Genomic DNA, 23,547 nt, shown 5'->3' on the forward strand with positions numbered 1-23,547 from the left:
GAGACCTTCTGTTTTACCTCTGTTTTATCTTCATCAAAGAATAAATTTCCAAAGTCAGAAAGAGAAAGACAAATACTGTATGATCTCTTTTATAGGTGGAATCTAAAAAAGCCTAACTCATAAAACAGAGTAGAATGGTAGTGGGCAGAGGCTGGGAAGTGAGTGAAATGGGGAGATGTTGGTCAGTTGGTACAAATTTCCAGTTATAAGTTCTGGGGACCTAATGTACAGCAATGGAGACTACAGTTAACCAAACTGTATTATATATTTGAAATATATATTTGAAAGTTGCTACGAGGGTAGATCTTAAATGCTCTCACCATTAGGAAAAGGTACTTCTGGGCTTCCCTGGTGGCGCAGTGGTTGAGAGTCTGCCTGCCGATGCAGGGGACATGGGTTCGTGCCCTGGTCCAGGAAGATCCCACATGCCGCGGAGCGGCTGGGCCCGTGAGCCATGGCCGCTGAGCCTGTGCGTCTGGAGCCTGTGCTCCGCAATGGGAGAGGCCACAACAGTGAGAGGCCCACGTACCGCAAAAAAAAAAAAAAAAAAAGAGGTACTTCTATGAGGTGACAGAAATGTTAAATAAATCTACTGTGGTGATCATTTCACAATATATGTGTATCAAATCATTAGGTTATAACCTAAATGGGAAAAGAATTTGAAAAAGAATAGATACATGTATATGTATAACTAAATCACTTAGCTGTACACCTGAAGCTAACACAACATTGTTAATCAACTACACTCCAATATAAAATAAAAAGTTTAAAAATATCACCATGTTATATATCATCATGTTTAGCTTAAACAATGTTATATGTCAATTATATCTTAATAGATCTGGAAAAAAAGAATACATTTCCAGTTTTCTATCAGAGTGGGGAAGAAGCAGTCAAAGTTCTATGAAGTGGGGAAGAGAAGCTAGAGCTCTTAATTGTTTCATAAGTACATAGTTAACCAGTCTTCTCATTTTAGCCCCTTCCTACCTATCTCCTTCATCACAGCTTCAAAGGTGCCTGATGCCCCTAACTCCTAAGTCTTCGAGGATTTAGTGGCTTAGGATTCAGTTTTCCTGAGACTGTTAAATCATTTACCAATTGTTCATCTGCATGTTTTTAATCTCCTCTTCCCATTTTCTTCATCCTTATAGATTAACATCTTAAAAATTCCTTTACTGTCATTTCAGTAGGATCTTGTTCTGAAGCATGTGAGAATCAATGTGTGTTCATTCTGCCATCATTACCTGAAAGCTTAACTATTTTTCACAAAAGTATGTCCATGCCTGTGATTAGTCCTACAAGGATAAAGGTTCAAACAAGGATCTTTGCCGGACTTACTGAGTCTGAGACCTTGGATCTTCCAAGCTGCTGTGGCCACAAGGGGACACCTCTAAATTTGTCTGGTACTTAGGACAATAATACAGGGGATAATAACCATTCTTCTTCATCTCCTTCCCTGTCTTCGGCCTGAGGGCTACAACTCTTTTTTCTTTCTAGTCTTGAAATAACATTTTCCCCTTGTTGCTGCTCCTCCATCCCCTTCCTTGTCCCATTCCTTCTACCACATCGTCATATGGTTGTCTCAGATTATTTAGCTATTTTATCTTTTGGACTTGTTTTTCACTAATTAAATGTCCAAACAGGGATACGTCTAGACAGTCCCATAAATTATCACCATTCTGCAGAAAGATTCAAATAATTGAGTGATTTTGTTAGCCACAGTCTCCCTCTCTCTGAAAGAAAGGGGGAGGGTGTTAATTCCCACTAAGTTAAAATAAAATAATTTAGCTCAACCTCACACTGAAACAGCTGCACAGACAGCATTGGTTGCTCTGTTTACCTTAATAACTGTGGAAAAACACCGTCTCCTCCCCCTTCCCACTCTCTCCAGAACAATCACCATGCTCCACATGCAGATGGGGTGATTTAGACTCTCTGGAGCAGAGACAGGCTTGTCTGGTGTTCTTCCTGCACATTCGTGCTGCAGCCTTCCTCTGCTGCTGTCACACGACCCAGTTGGTTCAGATAACAGCTGCTGCAGGGGACCTGATGGATTCAGCTGTGGGTCGCCTGGAGGCTTCCCTAATGCCCCAGCCCAGCCAGCTGCATCTAAGCAGAGCCATGGGAAGCAAGTGCCAAAGTAAGAGAAACTATATACTGTACATCCTCTTTAATCCTTGGAGTTACTCAGCAGCAGCAAAGAGAGAGGGGGAGGAAGAACAAAGAAATACCTCGCAGTGGTGGGGAGCAGGGCGGCCAAGGATTCTAAATCAGACAACTGGAGTGCAAGGTGCAGGTGGAATAAGAGGAACGCTTTCAAAAAGGGTCCATTTGGGTTTCCCTGGTGGCACAGTGGTTGGGAGTCCGCCTGCTGATGCAGGGGACACGGGTTCGTGCCCTGGTCCGGGAAGATCCCACATGCCGCGGAGCAGCTAGGCCCGTGAGCCATGGCCGCTAAGCCTGAGTGTCTGGAGCCTGTGCTCCACAACGGGAGAGGCCACAACAGTGAGCGGCCCACGTACCGCAAAAAAAAAGGTCCATTCAATTTTATTGCTTACTCCAGGGAGTCCAAGAAAATTCTCAAGTTTTTGGTTTGTTTTCATTCAGTGAGTCAGGATTTAAAGATAATAGGAAGTAATTTCCAACTGATTGTGAACTTTTTGTTAAGCTAAGGAAAGTTAAGTTAGGCACACAGGATGACCAACCATCTATGTTGGCCCAGGACCGTGTTGGTTTTAGTACCGAAAGTCTCACAGCCCAGGAAGCCACTCAGTCTCAGGCAAACCAGGATAGATGTTCACCCTTCACCACCAACAGCTATTTCCCCTTCTGGGGCTCATGTGAAGCTGGGCTGCATTCACATTCTGCTCAGCACCTTCCTTATCTTCCAGGGCCGCTCCTGCCACACAAATGCTCTCCAGTCTCTATCACGCACAGTCAAACAGACAAGGGCAGGAAAAGGCCATTCTGTGTTTGACTCTCAGTGGAAAAGGGAACCGTGTCATTCAGAGTCCTCCCAGCTTCCTTTCTGGAGTCCCATCAGAAGCACAAGCCTTCTAGCCCACACAGGTGGACCAAAACCATCATGGCAGAAACTGAAAACACGGCTCATCTCAGTGCCTGGAGAAACAGTGCATCCCTCAGTAACTTGAAAATGCTGAACTCCAAAAAGAAGGAAGTCAAAGAAAACTCACTTACACAGAGCTGATAATTCAGTGTATGGATTACTCAGGCTTTCTTCTCTGCTCTCCCCTCCCTCTGGTCCCAGTCATTAGGCCATTTCACTGCTCATTAGCAGGGAGGAGGAAAAAGGAAAGGAGGGGGAAAGTTGAACTAGCCGATTTTTCTATTTATGAGGGAGGGCATTCAAACTATTGGCTCCAGAGGTTCTTTGGTGGGGAGAGAGGATGGGGAATTGGAGGCTGTGGCTCGGTCTGTTGATTTTAATCATTTGGTCTCTCTTAATTCCCAAACAGAACGAATTGTTGCTCCTCTATTTTCACTGAAGGGCTAGCAAAAGTATAAATGTTAGACAAAAAGAAAATAAAATTACTAGTTAAGCCACACAGGATCCCATCTTTAAAAAAAAAGTCCTTTGTCAAACACCAGAGACAACTGGTAATACTGCCAATTTACAAAATAAATATAATTGGATGATTATATATTATGCTTTAGAAAATTTACAGCCTACATTAAAGAAGTCCCTCAGTTCACATTAAGTGTGAAGTACCAATTTAAGAAAGACACCGGAAAGAGCAATTCAGTTTTGAAACAACTTCTCAAAGCCTCGGTTTCCTTATCCATAAAAGGGAAAGTAACAGTACCTAACTTTGGGGGGCTTAAATGATACATGTATTAAGTGGTTGGTCAGTACTTGACCAGGCACATTCTAAGGGCTCAGTAATTGGTAGCTAGTGAATAGTAGGTACACAAAAATATTAAATGACTATATTTGACATCATTAATTTAGCAATGTTTTTATTGAGGAACTACTATATCCTGAATACTGTTAGGCACTAGATATGGAAATAAATATGAATCAGTTAATTCTTAAAAGGCCCACTGTTTTAATGCAGATCGATAATTACAATATATATTAATAAATATTATTTTACAAATACTACAGAAAATAGCATAGTAGCACAAAGGAATGGCATCCAATCCAGACTGGGAAGATTTGAGAAGGCTTCCCAGATGTGATTGCTGAGTACTGAAACATGAGTGGGTGATGCCAGGGAAAAATGTGCGTAGAAGAAAAATCAAGGGAGAAGAGTAGCATGTGCAAAGTGTAGGAATGCAACACCCAGGAAGCCTGGGAGAATTGTGGGCAGGGCAGTGGACTGAGTCTTGACTGCACTTGGCTGGAGCACAAATAAAAATGGAAGCACAGGGCTTAGCTATGAAGAGAAGAACAACAGGATGATGGCTAGAGGGAGACTGTAGAGTCAAGAGAAGGATCCGTTTTATTCATTAGTAAGTGGAAGTTATTTGAGCACATTTAAAGACAGGCTGTAGGGGAAAGAGCTCTGAGTAGAGAGGTAGAGGTTGCTGCTTCCTATCAACCTATGGGTGGAATGGGTTCTGACTTAAGGGTATCCCTTTACCAGTTTTAATGAGACAAGGTCTTCTTGTTACCTGTTCAAATGTTGAGGGGGTCTAAATTCATGGCTCTCAATCCTGGCTGCCCATCAGAATCACCTGGGGAGCTTAAAAAATATATGGATGCCACCCTTAGAGATTCTAATTTAATTAGAATGAGGCAGAGATTCTAACGTATAGCTAAGGGTGGGAATTAGATAGTCTAAATCATAATAAACACCTATAGTCATGCATAAATAAAAACACATACTTCAAGAGCAAAGATTAATTACTTTGGGGTTAACGCTGCTCTGGATTACTGGACTGCTGCTCCACTTCTTCAGTGTGTCTGCACTCATTTTTCTGGCTCCATCACTAGCTACTTCTATCATCTGCCCTATGTTTGACTCATGGGCCATTCCTCAATGTACTTCTGGTGTCTGTGCCCTCCTAGTGTGGTTTCTGCTCCTGGGAATAACTTTCTCCCCTTACTCCCTTACTTTTCCTATAAAGCCCAGCTCAAAGGATACATGCTTTATGTAGTCTCCCATGAGTACTGACTTCTCCCAAGAAGCAGTAATTTCTCCCTCATCAGTGCTCACATAACTTCTATTATAGCATGTCTCACATTGTATGATAGTTAAAGTGTTTGCTTTTCGGCCTCCCCTACTGAATTCTGATCTTCCTGAAAACAGAGACCTTTTCTTGTTCATTTTCCTTTTCAAAGCACCCAGTACAGTGCCCAGGAGAATGCAGTGAGTATCCTCAAATGCCTGCTAAATGAATGAATCAATGTGGATAAACAAAAGGTAATAATTATAAGAACTGCACTTAAGAATACAAGAATCTTAAAAGACTGTTAAAGTTCATCAAAGCAAATAATATTTATGTGAAATTACTTCTTAGAGGAGTATAGTTACTCCTAAAGAGCAAAGGACAAAGGATATTCCAGGGGTGTTATACAGCGTATGAAACTAGATGCTTATGTTTTGGTATATATAAACCTCAATTAAACAGTATTTTTTTTTTAACTTCCCTTTATAAGGTAGCCAAATGCTGGTGGGACAGTGCACAGCTGCACAAATGAGGTGGCAGGATTTGATGAGTATAGCAGAAGAAAGGAAAAACACTAGTAAGGTTTCTAAGTGACAACCGTCAGCAGGTTGGAGAATTGCTTATAAATACAACAGAATTAAATAACGACAGTATGATGACATAGTTGCGCAAATATCATCACAGAGGAGAGATAAACATTCCTCTGTAGAAAGATGATGATATTGAAGTCCAGCTTTCACTCATGGGAGTGTCAGCAATAGGAGAGAGTGGCCTGGAAATGACAGAACTGAATGATTTAAGAGAAGATAAAAGTAAAATTTTAAAAAAATCAAAACTATCCTGCTTATTTCTATGAGAAAGCGTATACTGCTTACCTCTATAAGATTCATCAACATTTTTTTTTTTTTTTTTTTTTTTTTGCAGTATGCGGGCCTCTCACTGCTGTGGCCTCTCTCGTTGCGGAGCACAGGCTCCGGACGCGCAGGCTCAGCGGCCATGGCTCACGGGCCCAGCCGCTCCGCGGCATGTGGGATCTTCCCGGACCGGGGCATGAACCCGTGTCCCCTGTATCGGCAGGCGGACTCTCAACCACTGCGCCACCAGGGAAGCCCTCAACATCTATTTTTTAAAAAGTTACTCTAACTCTGAAAAGTCTACATGTAATAATCCCTAATTCTGTTGTCATGATTATGCTTATGATGAATACTCTGGGCAAATATAACTGGAAAAAACAGAAAGGGAGAAGATAAAATTATTTATGTAATCAGAGAAGAACAAAGAGAAGAATATAAAATGGCTTGAGAGTTATATTACTAGGAGTAATGGGAAGATATTAAGAAAACGGAAAAATTGGGTTGCATATCAGACATTCTCTCAGCATGATTTTTACTGCAGTGTGAAAGGATCTTTTGGAATAATAATGCTAATTTTCAATGCCCTCTTAATGAAATGCTCAGGTTGCTATAGCATATTAGGCAGCAATTAAAGCCATGTGAGCTCTGCCACCCCTTTCTCAGGTCTGCTGAAGCATGGCTGTCGCAGGGAGTAAATAAGGCCTTGTGAATCCTGGGCACTCTGGGGTTACACTGGCCAGGTAAAAGATGGAAGGCCCATCACTCAAATCATTTAAAATTGGATGCAACATTAGAGAAAATGCAATGGAGCCGAGTGGGATCAACTAGAGAATCTAATGTAGCATTTAAAAAAAAAATCGCATTCATTGGTGCCAAGGGACATTTGGAGGACACTGTGTTTAAATTCTGGACTTGATTTGCAGGAATGAGTGTCAACTGTCCTTGATCTTGCAGCTGACTCTACACACAGGAACTCCCACCTAAAAATATTAAGAAAAGCACTGACAACCTGACAGGGAACAGTTTACATCTGCAGCTCACAAAATGACTTCCTTTTCTTCCTTCTTTGGTTCAGTGATGATGATGTCATCATGCATCTGTGGTTTGTTATTTTTATATGGACACAAAAGCAGACAGAAAATATATTAAAGTGATGTGTAATTTTCCATGCAAATGCTTTAAGACTAACAAGAGTTGTGCTTTATGATTAAGTGGAAATTGGTTATTTGCTTTAAATATTTATAATAAAATATTTAGATTTAACATTTAAGTGGTTCATTCCACAAGATAAAAACACTTTGCAATATTCCTTGGCTGACCTTGGCAGCTCATGTGATATGGCACACATGTTACCTTAGCTGTGGAAGGATTTTATGTCATAAACCACATCCACGAATAGCAGTCAAAATGGTTTTGTGCCTAGTTCTGCTACCGAACCCAGGTAACTTAGTGCAAATCCTTTAACCTTACCTTTTTTTTTTTTTCCCCAGCTCTCTTAACAGGATAAAATAAAAATATTGACATACCACAGACTGGAGAAAAAGTAAGCCAAATAGGTTAATGAATAAGACAAGGTCCTGTGGATCTTGAGAGGTTATGAATTCTCTCTGTTCTATGACTTCTCCCAGAGATTCCTCAAAATCATTCAGTAAGGTACCAGTTTTGTGTAAATGAATCAAGAGCTAGGAAAACAAAATCCTATGATAACAGAAATTGAGGGAGACTGAGCAGTCCAGCCTCTAAAGGTGTTCTTAGGACTGCTAAAGTATAACACTTATAACATCAAGGCTAATGTTAAATGGCTCACAATACTAACATTATAATAATTATGGCAAGGAAAAAAAGCAAGCAGTTAACATTTATTGAGCACTGGTCTATGCCAGGCACTATACTAAGCATTTAACCCATTTTAATTCGTCAAATCTTCATGACTTATGAAGTAGGCTCTACCACCATCCCCATTTTAGAGATGAGTAAACTGAGGCACAATCATAGTGTTTAAGTAATTTGCTCAAGCTCACAAGCTAGGAAGTCAAGGGCTATGCTTTGAGCCAGGCTAAATACAAAGGCTATGTTTCAGTACATTATATAACTGCTTGGCCAGCCCAGGACAGCGATGGCTGCTGAGCCATAAGTTCCCCGCCTCCTTTTTTTAACTTAAACTTGCATTTGTCCATAAGTCGCAGGCCATAGACCTGGGGGTTAATGTGCACAGCTACGAGAACTGAACAAAAATAAGTAATAAATATCTGACACACTTACAACTATGCCATCCATACTAACAGGAGTAACAGGCTACTACAACGGATGAGCCAATCCCTGAAGGCCAAGTCAATGCGTAAGTACAATTTTTGTGTCCTACTTAATGAATAACTTGCAGATAAATTATTTTTAAAAATTTATGCTTTTAAAAAAATGGAAGGAAAGACTGCTTACAAATTAGAAAACTGTTGGTTTCCAGAAACAAGGTTCAGAAGAAACAACAGAAAAGAGATTTTCGTCTCCATGTTAACTGCATACCTCTCACTCAAAAGGAAGAGGTTAGGTTGAACTGTGGTTTTCATTTCTGCTGCCGTAAGGCATCTGGTTCTCTAGTGCTTAAGGATGAGAAAGATGCCAACTTTAGTTCTTCATAGTTAGGACCTGCTTCATAAGTGGATAGGCTTGATTTACCAAAATGTAAAAAACTTACAAATTAAATATTTTCTAAAACCCCACTGAATCTGATTTTTCACTTGTCAAGAAGAGGCTCACAATTTAAATTTGCAAAACAAGCGTCCCCTTTCCTTGCCTCCACCATGGCAATAAGTGTCTGCTTAGAATGATATGCAGGCATTGCTCGACAGTTTCCTCCAGCTTCTTTTCAAGGAAAATCTTTTCCTATCTACAGATTAATCCTGACAGCTATTGGGAGTCACCAAGGAACCACTCCATTTCCCCAGCACTGCGGGTGCCAATCAGCTGACACAAAAAGCAGGGTCTGAAAAGGAAAGCTGTCCCCAAAGCACATCGTACAAAGCACGTATATGCTGTACACTTCATTACATGGCAGAACTGAAGAGTATACATTCAGGCCTGGCTTCTGAATTATTGGTTTATGAATTTAAACCAGAAGATGTAATTAAAATTGAGTATTTGGAGGTTGCTAAACATCAAAATGTTCCTAAATAGTTTTAAGCACACAACTGTGATCGATTCTACAAAAAAAAAGTAGAAAAGAATGATAAATGTAATGGTGATCTATCTTATGGACCTTTTTGAAAGAATAGAAAAAAAAAAAAACTTTCAGCTTTATAACCATTCACTAGGAATGGAAAGAAGAATGATCTTTCCCTCCAGTGATATATGCTCAGTTTCTTCTAATATTCCCATACTGTTGCTATTGCAATTATGCTGCATTTGGTCCTTGGTTAGGTTAGCACACGTGGCATGCTCTCAATGTCTTGACTGTGGAGACCTGATGATAGCTCCATTTTCAATAATAAGGCTTCAAGATGAACACAACAGGTTCACAGGGCCAAGCTGTTTTCTTGAGGTGCACAAAGCAGAAGTTACCCTATGAATACATTCACCCATGGATGTTTAAAAATGTGAACACTTTAGAACAAGAGTTAATGCAGACAAACGATTTCTGACTTGAACCACAGTGGCTAGAAAACTGCTGATCTTGCTTTCCCCTTCCAAAACTTGCTGCTCTCAGCTCTGGCCCCAAGGGTGGCCAATAATTCACATTAAAATAAAAGAACGGAAAGATTAGTGAAATCTGGTTAATTTGACCATCTTTTTTCATAAGCAACTCATAAAAGAATTAAGATTAGAAATGTACATAATACATTACATAGCAAAGTGGCAACCTCTTGAGACATTATAGTGACTCAGGTTTTCTTGAAAAGAAAGGACTTAGAACGTGATTTCTGGCATTACACTGCAGCAGTGTCTCGCCTCGGAAATGAACCGCCGCTTTTACTTTTTTGGGGGAAGACAAGCTCCTCAAAGAGGGTACTAGGTCCTCTTTGAATTCTGTAAAGCTACTCACCATTGAGATCTGGTGTCATGTGCACAATGAAGGCTCAACAGATAGACGTTCAGTGGAGGAAATTATTAACTATAGAAGAAGAGGTAGAGAAAAGGCCCAAGGGAGAATAATTCTTGGAAGCTTCTAGCAACCCCAGATCACAAATGGTGCTTTCTTTCTCAGTCAGCAGACAGGGTAAGTAGACACATCTATTAATGTAAAAGATTGGTTTTAAAATGTGCTTCTAACTCTAGATATTCATAACAGCTGTTATGTACATCATCTTGAAGGAGTGTTGCAGCAGAAATAACAAAAAAGACCCATTTCTGAAAAACGCAATGTTTTTCCTTTATTCCCTGTACGCTTAGTAAACTTAGCTCAGTGTAATATAACTTTTCAGAAGGTATATACTGGATATGTGTGTGGTCGTGGTGATGGCGATGCAATAATAGAAAAGAGGAAGAGGTGGTACAGCAATAATGCTGTCAGCAATAAAGACAATAGATTCTTTTTGTCCTCAGCTTTTAGAGTAAAAAAGATGAGAACCCACTGCTCCTCTCAGTCCATACCACTGTTTCGCACCCTTTCATCCATTATCACCTCCCTAAGGAGCCCTTTAAGACATTTTCTTTCTTATCACCCCTATAAATTTTAATAACCCAGACATACCGTGTACGTTTATGTACTGTATGTATATCTGCACTTTACACATAAAAAGAGTAAGATTTTTTTGCCCTCTAAGAACCAGTTTTTGCCCTCTTGGGAGAAAATACTGCCCCCTTCCAGAATGTATGCTCTATACCAAAGCTCCTTAACCATTTTATGATTCATGGACCCCTTTGAGAATCTGATAAAAGCTGTGGACCCTTTCCTGATGCCCATCACCAGTACATATGTACAAAATTTTATACTTAATCAGAGCATTCATTAGAAAGAAACTCTGGAACCTATTAATGGACCCTAGCCTGAGCATTCCTTCTCTGCATGCTCTCCTGGGGTGACTGCATATATTCTCAACCTTCTAACTACCACCTGAGTATTCGTGAATCCCAATTTATCCCTTGAGCACTGATCTTCAGGTTTCAGACTCAGATGCAAGAAGTATCTATTTAGGTGTTCCACAGATACTTCAAACTCAACTGTCCAATTCTGAATTCATCGTCTTCTACTCAGGCCTGCTTCTACATTCCAACTCAGTTCATGCCCCACCCTATCTTCCCAGTTTCCCAGGTAGAAATTAGGACTGTCTTTGATTCCTTTCTCCTCCCTTCACAGCCATTCAATCAGCAAGTCTTGCCCACTCTACCTCCTTAATATTCCTCAAACTTGTCCCTTCCTTTCACCATTGCGCCCTAGTTCAGGCCCTTATCTCCCACCTGAGACACTCAAATGATGTCTTTGCCTCTATTCTTGCCCTTCTCCATCCAACACATTCTTCAAACTTCTGCCCAAGTAAGCTTCTGAAAATACAAATTCTGTCAGTTTCTGCTTAAAATCCTTCAATGACCAACTCCCTGGGGGAATAAAAGGCAGACAAACAAATACACCCATGGCCTTCAAGATAAAGTCCTAGATTCTCAGCAGAGTCTCCAAACCACTTGCTCCTCAAGTTTCCTTTCCCTGCCATTCCCACTCCCCACTTGATCCTCAGACTAGGATTGATTGGATGCATTTCACTCAGCATACTGTGCTGCTTCTCATTCTTGCCGTTTCCTCTGCCTGAAACATCTTCAGTATCTTCTCTTCTGCATCTTTGGAAGTAACTGCTCTAAAAATGTGAATATTGTAATACTCACAGAAGAAGAGAGGCAGGTAAGGGAAGAGGGATAACAAAAAATATCTTAGGCAAAATTGGAACTTTCCCCCCAGTGCCCTTCTGGCGCTGAACTACCCTGTCCTCTTGTCCATATGCCACCTGAGAAGCTGAGCCAATCAGAGTCTATCTCCAGGAATTTGGAATTAAGAATCACTGTTTCAGCTAGTTGGTTGGTATTTCTTGAAATGGTAACTAATATAAATCTAAAACGAAGGCAACCATGTTTGGCTACATATTCTCACTGAAGAAGAGAAAGTCTATAGACAGAAGCAGTGGTGAGACAGGGGACTGTACACCCCTGGAAGGACAACAAAAATAACACCAGCTCATGACCAGTTTCCAGTCCCTATTTTAGTCTCCAGTGAGGCCTGACCACATTTCTTTCCTTGGTTCCATCAGCTACCCCCCAGTAACCTGGTCGTAAATTCCCAGTCTGTTTCAGCCAGTCTGAGTAGATTTCTATTCCTTGCAATCTAAGTGACTTGATTATGTCATTGTTAGTAGAGAACTGACACCCAGTATGGAATCCAGGTTACCTTCTTTTGTTTCATAGCCAGTACTACTCACTCATCCTGCATCTTTGAATATAATATATTACTTTCTGTGTAAATTGGAGGGCAATCATATTAAAAATCATAAATGTACCTCATTTAAATAAACTATCCAAGCTTCAATGCTCCAAAAAACATTAAACAGAACTGAAAACAAATGAATCTTTGCTTTGGGCTTTGAGGCTTATGAATTAAATCAGCTATTAATCAGACTTGGAAAAACTCTGGCTTTTTTCCCATAGTCATTACTGTAAAATTATTTTAAAGAATCAATAGAACTCACTAACCTACATGACTTTCTGGTACTTTCACTCACTAGTTTACTCCAGAACTTATTGCTAATTACTGTAGATCTAAGAGAATCCACACATAAGTGACAAAAGACATAAATTATTTACAGGGCTATTCATCTGCAATGGACATCCCATCAGATTCAACCTTGTAAGTGTCACAGGACCAGTTATTTTTAAATCAGATTGTATTTTATAGGAAATAATAAAGATGCTATAGCAGCACAATAAATTCACATGAATAGCAGATCTGCATTTCATTGCAACAAATGTCTCTACTCTATTAAACAAGTACTGAAATATGCCCTTAACATGCCATAGAGTCAAGGGTTTCCCCTGAGATGTTCTGCAGACTTGCAGGTGTCTGAGGCTAAGGGCCTGGTGGGACATTTTTTAAATGCCCCCATGCCCAAGTTCCTATATAGAAAATGAGATGCTCATGGATCTGAAAGGACCTTGCTCCTAGCATTTATTTTTCTCATCTGAAATATTTGTTCTTCTCTGCTGTGCCCCATTTTGTCTCTGCAAAAGAACCATGTTTATCATCCAGGACTTATCACATTGCTCTTGCTGACTAAGTGGTCAGCAAAAAAACAAGTTGATGAGTCTAGGATGTGAGTACTTGGCAGCCCCCCACTGCTTTAATGGATCTCAGCAGTATTAGTTTACTGAAAGGTGATCTAGTCCACCTGGGACAATCTACCACTCCGTATATTGTGCACAGATGAGACCTTTTATTTTGCTAGAGTTTAACTTTGGCTTTCTTTCCAAAAGACAGAAAAATTTAAACTCTGAAAGTATTCCAACAATCAGGCAGCAATGAATAAAATGAGCCCAGTGTGATTGTGATGCATGCTAAGACCACTCAGGATCACCAGATGATCACTGGCCAGGAGGACGAGGGGAGACTGTAGGCCCTCCTTCCCAGGATCTCACCCAGCACATGTCAGACAGGTTCGTTCTGCCCAGGGATGTTTGTGAGACACAAACCGGTGCAGAAACACAGGGTGCATGAGATGGATGACTTCTCAAGGTCACTGCCATTGCCATGATTCATTAATGTTGGATAGGCTGCTGCTGTGACCTGTATGTTTTCCTAGAGCAATAGACTCTACTGTCCACCTTCTGTAAATAATAAACCTCTCAGCTTCCCAATCTTTCTGTAATCTGCACACCAGCACATTGAAAATAATGCAAACAAGATGAGCTCACAAAATAAGGCATGCATCCACAGTGAATCCCATAAGTATGATGTGGGCTGATGTTCTTCCATGTCTCCAAACTGTTATTATCAGTATCTAACCTGCGATTACAATTGGGAAAATTAATAAAATTTAAAAATCCTTGTACCCTTTTACGGCCTTAATGTCTATTTCTAATTTTTATGAAACTGAAGGGGAGATCTGTATATAGTTTTAGACAACCCAAATAAAACAGAAGACAATTTTATCCACAGACTAACAACAACAACAACATCACACCACCTCAATGGGAAAGAAGTAGGTTCAATTAGATGTCCTTCCCCTGAGAATCCCACAGGAAAACCCAATGCACACAACTCAGCATCTCCTGGGCCATCAGTCACATGTGTCAACAATGAGACAAGCGTCTTTTGGGCCTTGAGTGACAGAATCTTTAGCCATATCTTCGGCTCACTCATAACCCCAAATCTAAAGTGATTAAAATTTAAATATCACCAAAATCCCTGGGAAATTATATCTTTGTAAGAACTGCCAGTTTATTCTATTCCCACGTGGAGTCACACTCATTATTAAAAGACACTGAGCCTAATCACAGTATAATGAGGTATACTAATTTGTCAGGCTATTTCCTCAGGCTATCTCTGCAGTGGAGAGCTGGGGTTTTAGTGGGGTGGTGTGGACTGACATAATCCATTTTCTAAAAATCATACATAGGCTACAGCAGCTAGAAGAAAAGCCTGCTCCATCAATCTACAGATTCTTCAAGGAAAAAAAACACCAAACACTTTAGGAAGCAGAACAGGATAAAACCCCTTTTTATCCATATTTTCAGGAAAAACAGATTTATCATTTTGTTTCTTTTCTTTTTTTTTAGGGGATATGTTCTTGGCACTCTCAGAATTGAGATCATGGCCCCCCCATCTGGTGCTAGAAAGTCCTAGAAGGGCTACTCAGAGTCCCTGGCTTTTTCCACTGTACCCTCCACTCAGGCCACAGGAGCCTCTTTCCAGTCTTCCTTCCAACAATCTTCCCAAACCTGACATGATTTCTACCACTTTTTACCTGTGATACATCCAAATGCCTTGCCCTATAGCCAAAAGCATCTTACTCTTGCCATAAAACAAATACAGAAAAGGTCTGTCAGATTCTATGAAAACTCTAAGCTGGGCTTCCTGCTCTGTTTCTTTCTCCCTGTTTTTCTCCACCACCCCCTCTGAGTTTCTCTGTATGCCTTGCATTCATGCATATGTGTGTGCATTTCTTTATCTTTGGGCGAGGGGTAGAATTAGGTCCTTCAATAAGCTTTCTGAGCTTAAGGGTCACTGACTATCTGTGTGGAGACCATCACTTGACAAGGACCATGGTGTTGGTCCTTGCTGGCTACACTCCTCAGGAAGCTAAACAGCCACAAGAGATCAAGAGTAAAATATGTCATTCTACTGTTTCCAGAAATTCCCTGGACACCAATGAAAATAATCTACAAATTGGAAAACTTCCTGATTAAACTTTTCACATTAATAGGTTTTAAGTTCACCGAATAGAGGAATCATGATTAAATCATCTTTGTATTTCCCCCATTTCCCACATTAGTACATTACTTAAATACCCAATTTGTGTTGAAGGAAACTTATTGTGATTGTTTCTTTTTTAATGAGACCATAAAATATGTACTTCAGGAGAGGATTCTGCTATATTTAGTGCTGGACAGTACATACAAACTTGTTAATACTGGTTTAACAATCAGGCCTAGAAGTTAATATTAAATATCAAAACTGGAAAAGAAATATATAGATATTAAAGTAACACTTGCTTCTTCTTGGTTCAACGTTTAGCATCTTTCTGAAAAATAAGCTTTTTAAATATCAACATAAGGGCCAGAAAAGAAAGCACAGAAAAGTTATATTCTGTAAACTTCAGAGCTAGATTTATTGATATTCAGAAATGTATAGATTATTATAAGTACCATTATTTGAAAATTTAATAAATTATTTAAACTACTGTATCCTATTAAAAGCACTGTCTCACTGAGGCTTCTCATTTTTAGCATGATCACCAGAATGAACAAACTAATTAATGAAATGTTTCAACATAAAACAAATTTTTTTAAAATTATGCATGCGTGCACACAAATACCACCCCCCCTCGATACACAAACATACACACACACACGCGTGCAACTGCACATAGACCTACAAAAAGAACTAACCCTGCATAGAAATCAGCATGAAATCAGTACCTTTTATGTGGCCCTGAAAGCACTGATAGACCTATGGATACACCTACTGTGTCTTGGAAAAGTGTCATTGGCTTTTTTTCCCCTGACTATAGTGACAAGGAAAGGGATTCAGAGTGAGCAGTGACATTTTAGTGATCTTTGGAACACAATGTCCAAACAGCACAAGGCAGTCTCCGGGAGGAGCTGAGATGTGATAGCCATCACTCTGGAGATCTGAGGGGGAAAAAAGAGGCTTACATTTGTCTTTTATATGTTCTTGTCTTTAAGACAGGACTATGGACTGAATCACTTCTCAATATTCCTTCTATCTATGGAATGTTAAGTCCCTTGATAAAACCAGGATTGAAGGAGAAGTCAGGATGTGGCAGATGTGCCAGGAAGAGATAAGTACCAGGAGAGTCAATGGAAGAAATGCTGTTGAGTTGTCCACATGAGCTCCTTCTCAGAAATGCAAAGCATTGACAATAATGAAACATAAAGTTGGTTAAAATCATGTTCAACAGAACTGTGGAAAGGCTCATCTGGACAACTGAATTGCTTGTATCCTGCTTTTTATTAGCATCAGATATTTACTGAGCAATCATAAGATGCATGCTATCATGCCAGGAGCTGGCATTAAGAAGTTTTAGTGTAAGTTAGAAAGCATGTGCCCAGAAAGTGCTTACAATCTTCTAGGCAAGTTCAAGCAGTAACACATGCTAATCACTGCAACCAGTAACTACAGAGGATGGGAAGTCGGCAGGAACCTAGTCAGAGAGCTGAGGCTGGGAAGAACGTCTTCCAGATTGTTGTCTAGCACTGCTAACCATAACATGAAGGGTTACCAGATACTTGAACTCTGGCCACAATATCAGACCTTTTCTTACTCAGAGGAATTTAACCGTTTGAATTATTGAACAGACTTCTTCAAGGAAGACAAGGTCTGTGGGAAAGGGCAAGTTGAAAATTTCAGCCATGCTTGAGTTGTTCTGGATGGACAAACACACACACACACACACACACACACACACACACACACAGAGCACACTGAGCAATTCTAGTTCCTTTAAACCAGAAGTAGTATGTTTTGGACATCAGTTTACTACTAAACTAAAAATGTAAATTTGGACTTGGCTAAGACTTTCCCAAAGCAATTAACCTTCAGCCAACCAAAAAAACTGTGTAGGAATAATTATGACAGGAAACTAAAGCCAAGTCTGCAATCTTATATGTCTCGTTCAATACAACCAGAAAGCATACTCAAGATTCAGGGGCAAAAAGCAAACTCCAAATTATCCCTTGCTGTTAACAAACGGAATCCACAAAGGAAAAGTCCTTTAAAAAAAAAAAGTAAGATGTTATACAAAGTGAAGAAAATTTAGGGAAAGTAATGCATGTGAAGAAAAGCTTAGAGGGAATGGTTCAAGCAGGAAGATTGCAAGAGTTAAGCACATACAGTTTAGCTAGGGGCTAAATAGGGACCTGCTCTCTACAAATAATGTTAAAGGGTATTCCAAGGATGAAGAATTTTTGGGGGGTAATATTTGTTAGTGTGGTAGGAAACAAAGAATTGAGAAATAGGAATTAAGGGAAGGAAATTTTATTCTCAATGCCAGAACCTTCCCACAGTCTACGTAACACAAATACCATGTACAGAGGTTAATTTTTGAAATGTACACATCTCAAATGACAAAGGAATATACAAAGATAGACATTTAAGTTAAACAGAATGAAGGCTGTAACAAAATCATTCTAAATCCAGAAACAAGAGCTGTGTTAACTCTCTGATAAAAGGGAAATCATTATGTAAATCATTAACCACTAAGAAACCTCCTAACACCCTGCAATGCACATCAAATTTTATTGCAATTGTGTACAAACAAAATTGGACACAAGCTGATATATTCTGATACCATTTTATCTAGTCTATGCACTCTGGGTACTCAATAGCTCTATATGCTTATTACATTATATTTGTCCTTCTTGGAGTGGTTATAATCATAAAAAGCTATCCAGTACCTTGAATGGACTGGATAATTAGAATTACAATGACTGCCATCTGAATACACTGTGTGTGTCACAATTTCCTTTAAGTACATTCTTCTACTCATTGACACCCACTCTCCTACCCTGCCTTGTACTAAAAGGCTGCTCTCCAAGGCACAGATAAGTTTCTTGAGCAAAGTTAGGCTTATCTAAACCAATTTCTTGAGTTGATATATGAGGTCTCTAATATTTCATCAGGTTCTGTTACTTGAATCTACTATATTTCTTTTATAACCATCTTATTCTATTCAGAAAGTATATAAACTTTTGGTTGAACTTGATACAAGTCTGTTTTGATATGTAGAGAAATGAAAAGTAAACACTTTACATAGTGATTTCTTACTCCTTTGTATTAGACTCATTTTAGTATTAACTATATACTGCTGCCTAATACATTCTTTTCAGAAGAAATCATGTCAGACACAGCAAGGAAGCCACTCTGGGGCTAGTAGTAGTGTTTGCATTTGGAAACAATTACTCAAAACAGAATGAAATCATCCTATTTAGGGATGAAGGGACAGACATCATTTATTATGGCACCTTTTGAGAATATCAGAAACCAATGATACTACACCACTGTCACAGCTGAGGCCAAAGCAATCTACTATCTACAGATGAAGAACAAGATTTAACCTCTACTTTGGTTTTTTGTTTCTCAGTTTACTATGTATTTCATTCTTAGATTCATAAAAATTAAGAACATGCACATGTACATACACACACACTTCTATTAGATTTACCCAGAACTATCTCTCACTCACTTTAATAATTTTGGACCCTCCTGGGAATTTCCAGTTACAATATTTGAGAAGGTTGTTAAGATGTTCCTGTCTTTTGTTTTCATAATCATGTTTATCTAAAACATTAATTTTCCACACAGTACATTTTTCATTTTAATAGAATTACTAATTTCTCTAATCTATGAAATGTCATATAATCAATAGGGTGGTAAAAGGAAGGAATATAGTAAGTTCTTATTAAAAAAGAAATCTTTAGATGCTTTCTTAGAGAAGATCTTTTAAAAGATAGAGGCATGACTTCCCTTTCCAGCAACATAGCTGACTGTATGTGTAGAGAAATCCATCCTCATGATGACTATCAAAAAATAATGAATAAAACATATTTTTACTTCTTCTAGAAGTATGGTTAAGCTGGAAGTAAAGTACAGAAAATAACTGGAGGCAAGAATCTTTAAGAAAGAACACTTTCCAGGGATGAGCAAGCTGTAGAGCTGATGCTTGCCCTCTGGTAGGGTGACCATAGAATTTGTTACCCAAACCAGGACATTTTTTGAGTAAAAATAATTAAGCTGTAACAAACATACTTTTCCAGGCATACCAAGATATACGATCACACTACCCAGAGGTTATTTGCTGATCCCTGGCAACAGTTTGGATTTTAGCAGGCCACATGTGTGCATGGGAAAAACTTAAAAAAAAAAAAAAAAAAAAAAAAAAGCCTGGGGTCTGAACAGGGTGAGATGTTGAGCCAGAGACTCCTGAACAAAGCCCAAGCTCAGAAAGGGTGACACTTTCAGTGGGAAAGAAAGGAAGGAAGGAAGGGAGGAAGGGAGGAAGGGAGGAAGGGAGGAAGGGAGGAAGGGAGGAAGGGAGGAAGGGAGGAAGGGAGGAAGGGAGGAAGGAAGAAATAAATCTGTCTTGTAAAAGGAAACAGCTTTTTTTAACTGGAACTTGACTCTTAGTAGAGCAGAAAAAATATTCCTCCCTCTTCTTTTTCACATATATAAGAAAAGAAAAAAAGGGAAAAATTTCCTTTGAAAATTCATAAGCACTAGTTTACTCTCATTTAGGTTTCAGGTCAGAATCCATACCATCAGGGTAGCCTGAAAAACCTGAAATTAAAAATTAGTTTTTAGGGCTTCCCTGGTGGTGCAGTGGATAAGAATCTGCCTGCAATGCAAGAGACACAAGTTCGATCCCTAGTTCAGGAAGATCCCACATGCTGTGTAGCAACTAAGCCCATGCGCCACAACTATTGAGCCTGCGCTCTACACCCCACGAGCCACAACTACTGAGCCCCCGTGCCTAGAGCCTGTGCTCCGCAACAAGAGAAGCCACTGCAATGAGAAGCCCGCCCACCACAACCAAGAGTAGCCCCCGCTCGCCCCAACTAGAGAAAGCCCGCATGCAGCAATGAAGACCCAACACAGCCAAAAATAAAAATTTAAATTAAAAAAATTTTTTTTTAATTAAAATTAAGTTTTAAATGATCTTTGGTTGGTAGACTGTCCTTCAGTGCCAGAGAGAAGCTAAGTCAGCCATGGAGGAACACACTTACATGCAGTTCTCAAATAATTCCCACAAAAAATTTCCAAGGAATATAAGCTCATACTAAAAAGAATCACTAAAAACATAAGGAAAAAAGCCTCAGTGAGTCAGAGTCAGCAGAAACAACAGCCTAATTTGACTAACCTAATACTGTAGATAATATAAATGAACATGCTTAATATATTTAAAGAAAGAAGAGACTGCAAGTATGATAAGGAAACACAAGACTATCACAATTGACAAAGTATATTTAAGAAAACTCACACAGTTCTTTGAGAAATTTTTTAAAAATGTAATCTGTAAAATATCTAATGAGTAAGTTAACCAGAAGATCAAAGACAGTTGGAGAGAATTAGTAAAAAAGAAGATAGAGCTAAAGAAATTACACAGGGCTTCCCTGGTGGCGCAGTGGTGAAGAGTCCACCTGCCAATGCAGGGGACACGGGTTCGAGCCATGGGCCAGGAAGATCGGGAAGATCCCACATGCTGTGGAGCAACTAAGTCCGTGTGCCACAACTACTGAGCCTGCACTCTAGAGCTGGCGCTCCCCAAGAAGGGAGGCCACCGCAATGAGAAGCCAGTGCACCGCAGCAAAGAGTAGCCCCCACTCGCCTCAACTAGAGAAAAGCTCCGGTTCAGCAACAGAGACCCAGTGCAGCCAAAAAAAAAATTACACAAAAGAAATTAAGATTAGGAAATATTGAAGATCAGAGTAAGGAAGCCTAACACATCTCATCTAATCAAGATTCTAGAGGGCTTCCCTGGTGTCGCAGTGGTTGAGAGTCCGCCTGCCGATGCAGGGGACACGGGTTCGTGCCCCGGTCCAGGAAGATCCCACATGCCGCGGAGAGGCTGGGCCCGTGAGTCATGGACGCTGAGCCTGCGCTCTGCAACGGGAGAGGCCACAACAGTGAGAGGCCCGCGTACCACAAAAAAAAAAAAAAAAAAATTCTAGAAAGAAAAAATATAAAGAATGAGAGAGAAAGGCATATTCAATGAGGTATTAGATGAGCATTTTCCAGACTACTGAAAGACACTAATCTTCAGATAAATCCCAAAGAACCCCAAACGGGACAAAGAGAAATCCAAACCTAAATACATTGTAGTGAAACTGAAGAACATCAAAACAAAAATGTAGATCTGGGAAGTAGCCAGAGAAAAAAAAGACAGATTGCATGCCCAGGCTTGCTAGACCATAAATAAGAGTGACAGCTAACTTCTGAACAGTAACAATGGAAGACAGTGGAATAACAGCTATGGGGAAAATAAGCATTGACCAAAAGTTCAATCCCACCAAAATCCCTTAAAACTTCAATAAAAAGATTTTTTAAAAAGTCAAAGCCAAAGGACAGGAAGAAAAGGAGAAAAGATAATAAGATTTTGGAGGCTGCAACTGACTTACCAGGCCAGTTCTCAGCTGATTCCTGGTTAGTAGTGGGGGAAGATAAGAATCAATCTATGTTAGTCTGCAGAATTCTGAAAAGTCTCAGAAACCATCAGCCCTTAATGCCTCTGCAACTAGGAGTGAAGGAGAGGTGAGGATGGGGTGAAAGTTATTAACTCTTAGGCAGTTAAGTATCTAGACCCCTTATCACTCATTCTAATGGGTAAACCCATCTCCTACCCCAACAGAAAACTTGGTGGTTTGTCTTTCAGAGAGGATAAAACTGTCTTTGGACTAGAAGTTGACCTAGACAGTTGAACACATAGGTATCTTACTGAAATCAGCAGATTAACCGACCATATTTACTCACTAAGGAATACTGAGGTACCCAACCCTCTTCTGCTACACAGCAACTAGAACAATGGCAGCTAGACCTTTACTCTCTAGGCAAATGTTTCTTCTCTGAAGAATCTGACTAGCCTAAGCGGGGGGAAAACTCCTAAGATATTGGCACCTGGGATTCCATAACGAATGACTCACCAATGATTCTCAAAATTGGCTGCTTATTGGTATAAACTTGGAAGCTTTAAAACATAGTGATGCCTGTGTTCCACTCCTGGGAGTGTCTGACTTAACGAGTCTTAGGGAGGGGCATCTAGGAGTTGGGATTTATGAAAGCTCTGTAGGCAATTCTCATGTTCAGCCATGGTTAAGAACCACTACCCTACAGTGAAGCTCAAAGCTTCCAATCAGGTTTTAGTCTTCTACTGTTAATAGCAAGAGTGAAATCAAGGGTTATTTAAGAGGACATATGTGAAAAACCTCTAAAACAGAAGACAGAGGCAAAAACAAATAAACAGGTGTCCAATGGAAGGCCTGGGTTGATAACTGGGAGGATAAATAGGGCCGTGGACTTTGGGTGGAATCTTGCCCAAATTCAAGGATGACTGAGCAAGCTGTAGCAGAGCCAATGCCTTTTGTATTGGACAAGTGGCGAACAGCACAAGAACACGGCACCCCTCCTCAGTAATAGAATATCCCCCTTTGGCAGGCGACATTACAGGGTTCAGTGGGAAAACCTCAAGCATAATTTTAATGGCAGCACAAAAGGCACAGTGACTCTGACTCAGTTGCAAGATAAATACAAAATTAGAGTATATTCTGTCCTTAAATCTCACCTTAAAAGTTTCCTTTTTCTTTTAAGCTTGCAATTGACTCTTTCTGTAAAGTGTCTTGTGATACTGTGAATTAGGCTGTATAAAAATAAAGCACATTGCATTATATAAAGTTTTACTGCTTTCTCTGCTATAACATCAAATGTGCTTGATTCTCCAGGCCTAATTTGTATATCTTTAGACTCACTGAGTAGTTTTCACCTTATGAAGAATTCAGTAAAATGGTATTAAAAGACACAAAGATTGCTGTCAGATATACATTCTTTTTTATCTTTCTCTGAGCCTAGGCCTTTGGCAAATGTTTTTTTGGATTTGCAAAATACATCTCACCAGCAAAGGCCTGCTAAGCTCACACAGAAGTTAGACCAGTTAGCATTTACAAACCGGAATAACCATCTGCAAAAGACACACACTAGCAGGTCTTCACAACTAGTGTTTCCTAAGCGTCACATAATTGATAAGGAAAATCAGTATTTTCAAGCTCCAGAAGACAGGGAAACAGTCTGATTGGGTATATTGGATAACTCCTGAATGACTTCAAATGTCACAAGAAGACAATGCTTCAATGTGGTGGCCAA

At 39.8% G+C, this 23,547-nt stretch overlaps 1 protein-coding gene and 1 long non-coding RNA gene across 2 annotated transcripts in view; both read right to left on the reverse strand.

Moving 5' to 3' along the window:
- BTBD9 (BTB domain containing 9) overlaps nt 1-23,547 on the reverse strand; it is a 416,797-nt gene that overhangs the window by 159,251 nt on the left and 233,999 nt on the right. The window lies entirely within an intron of this gene.
- Nucleotides 2,532-13,847, reverse strand: LOC125965586 (uncharacterized). Its single transcript, XR_007479648.1, has 3 exons — nt 11,072-13,847; nt 6,997-11,034; nt 2,532-6,355 (listed from the first exon to the last, which is right to left on the reverse strand). It is a non-coding gene; the product is annotated as an uncharacterized LOC125965586 (long non-coding RNA).

Source organism: Orcinus orca, chromosome 10, assembly GCF_937001465.1.
Source record: "Orcinus orca chromosome 10, mOrcOrc1.1, whole genome shotgun sequence".
Taxonomy (NCBI): domain Eukaryota; kingdom Metazoa; phylum Chordata; class Mammalia; order Artiodactyla; family Delphinidae; genus Orcinus; species Orcinus orca.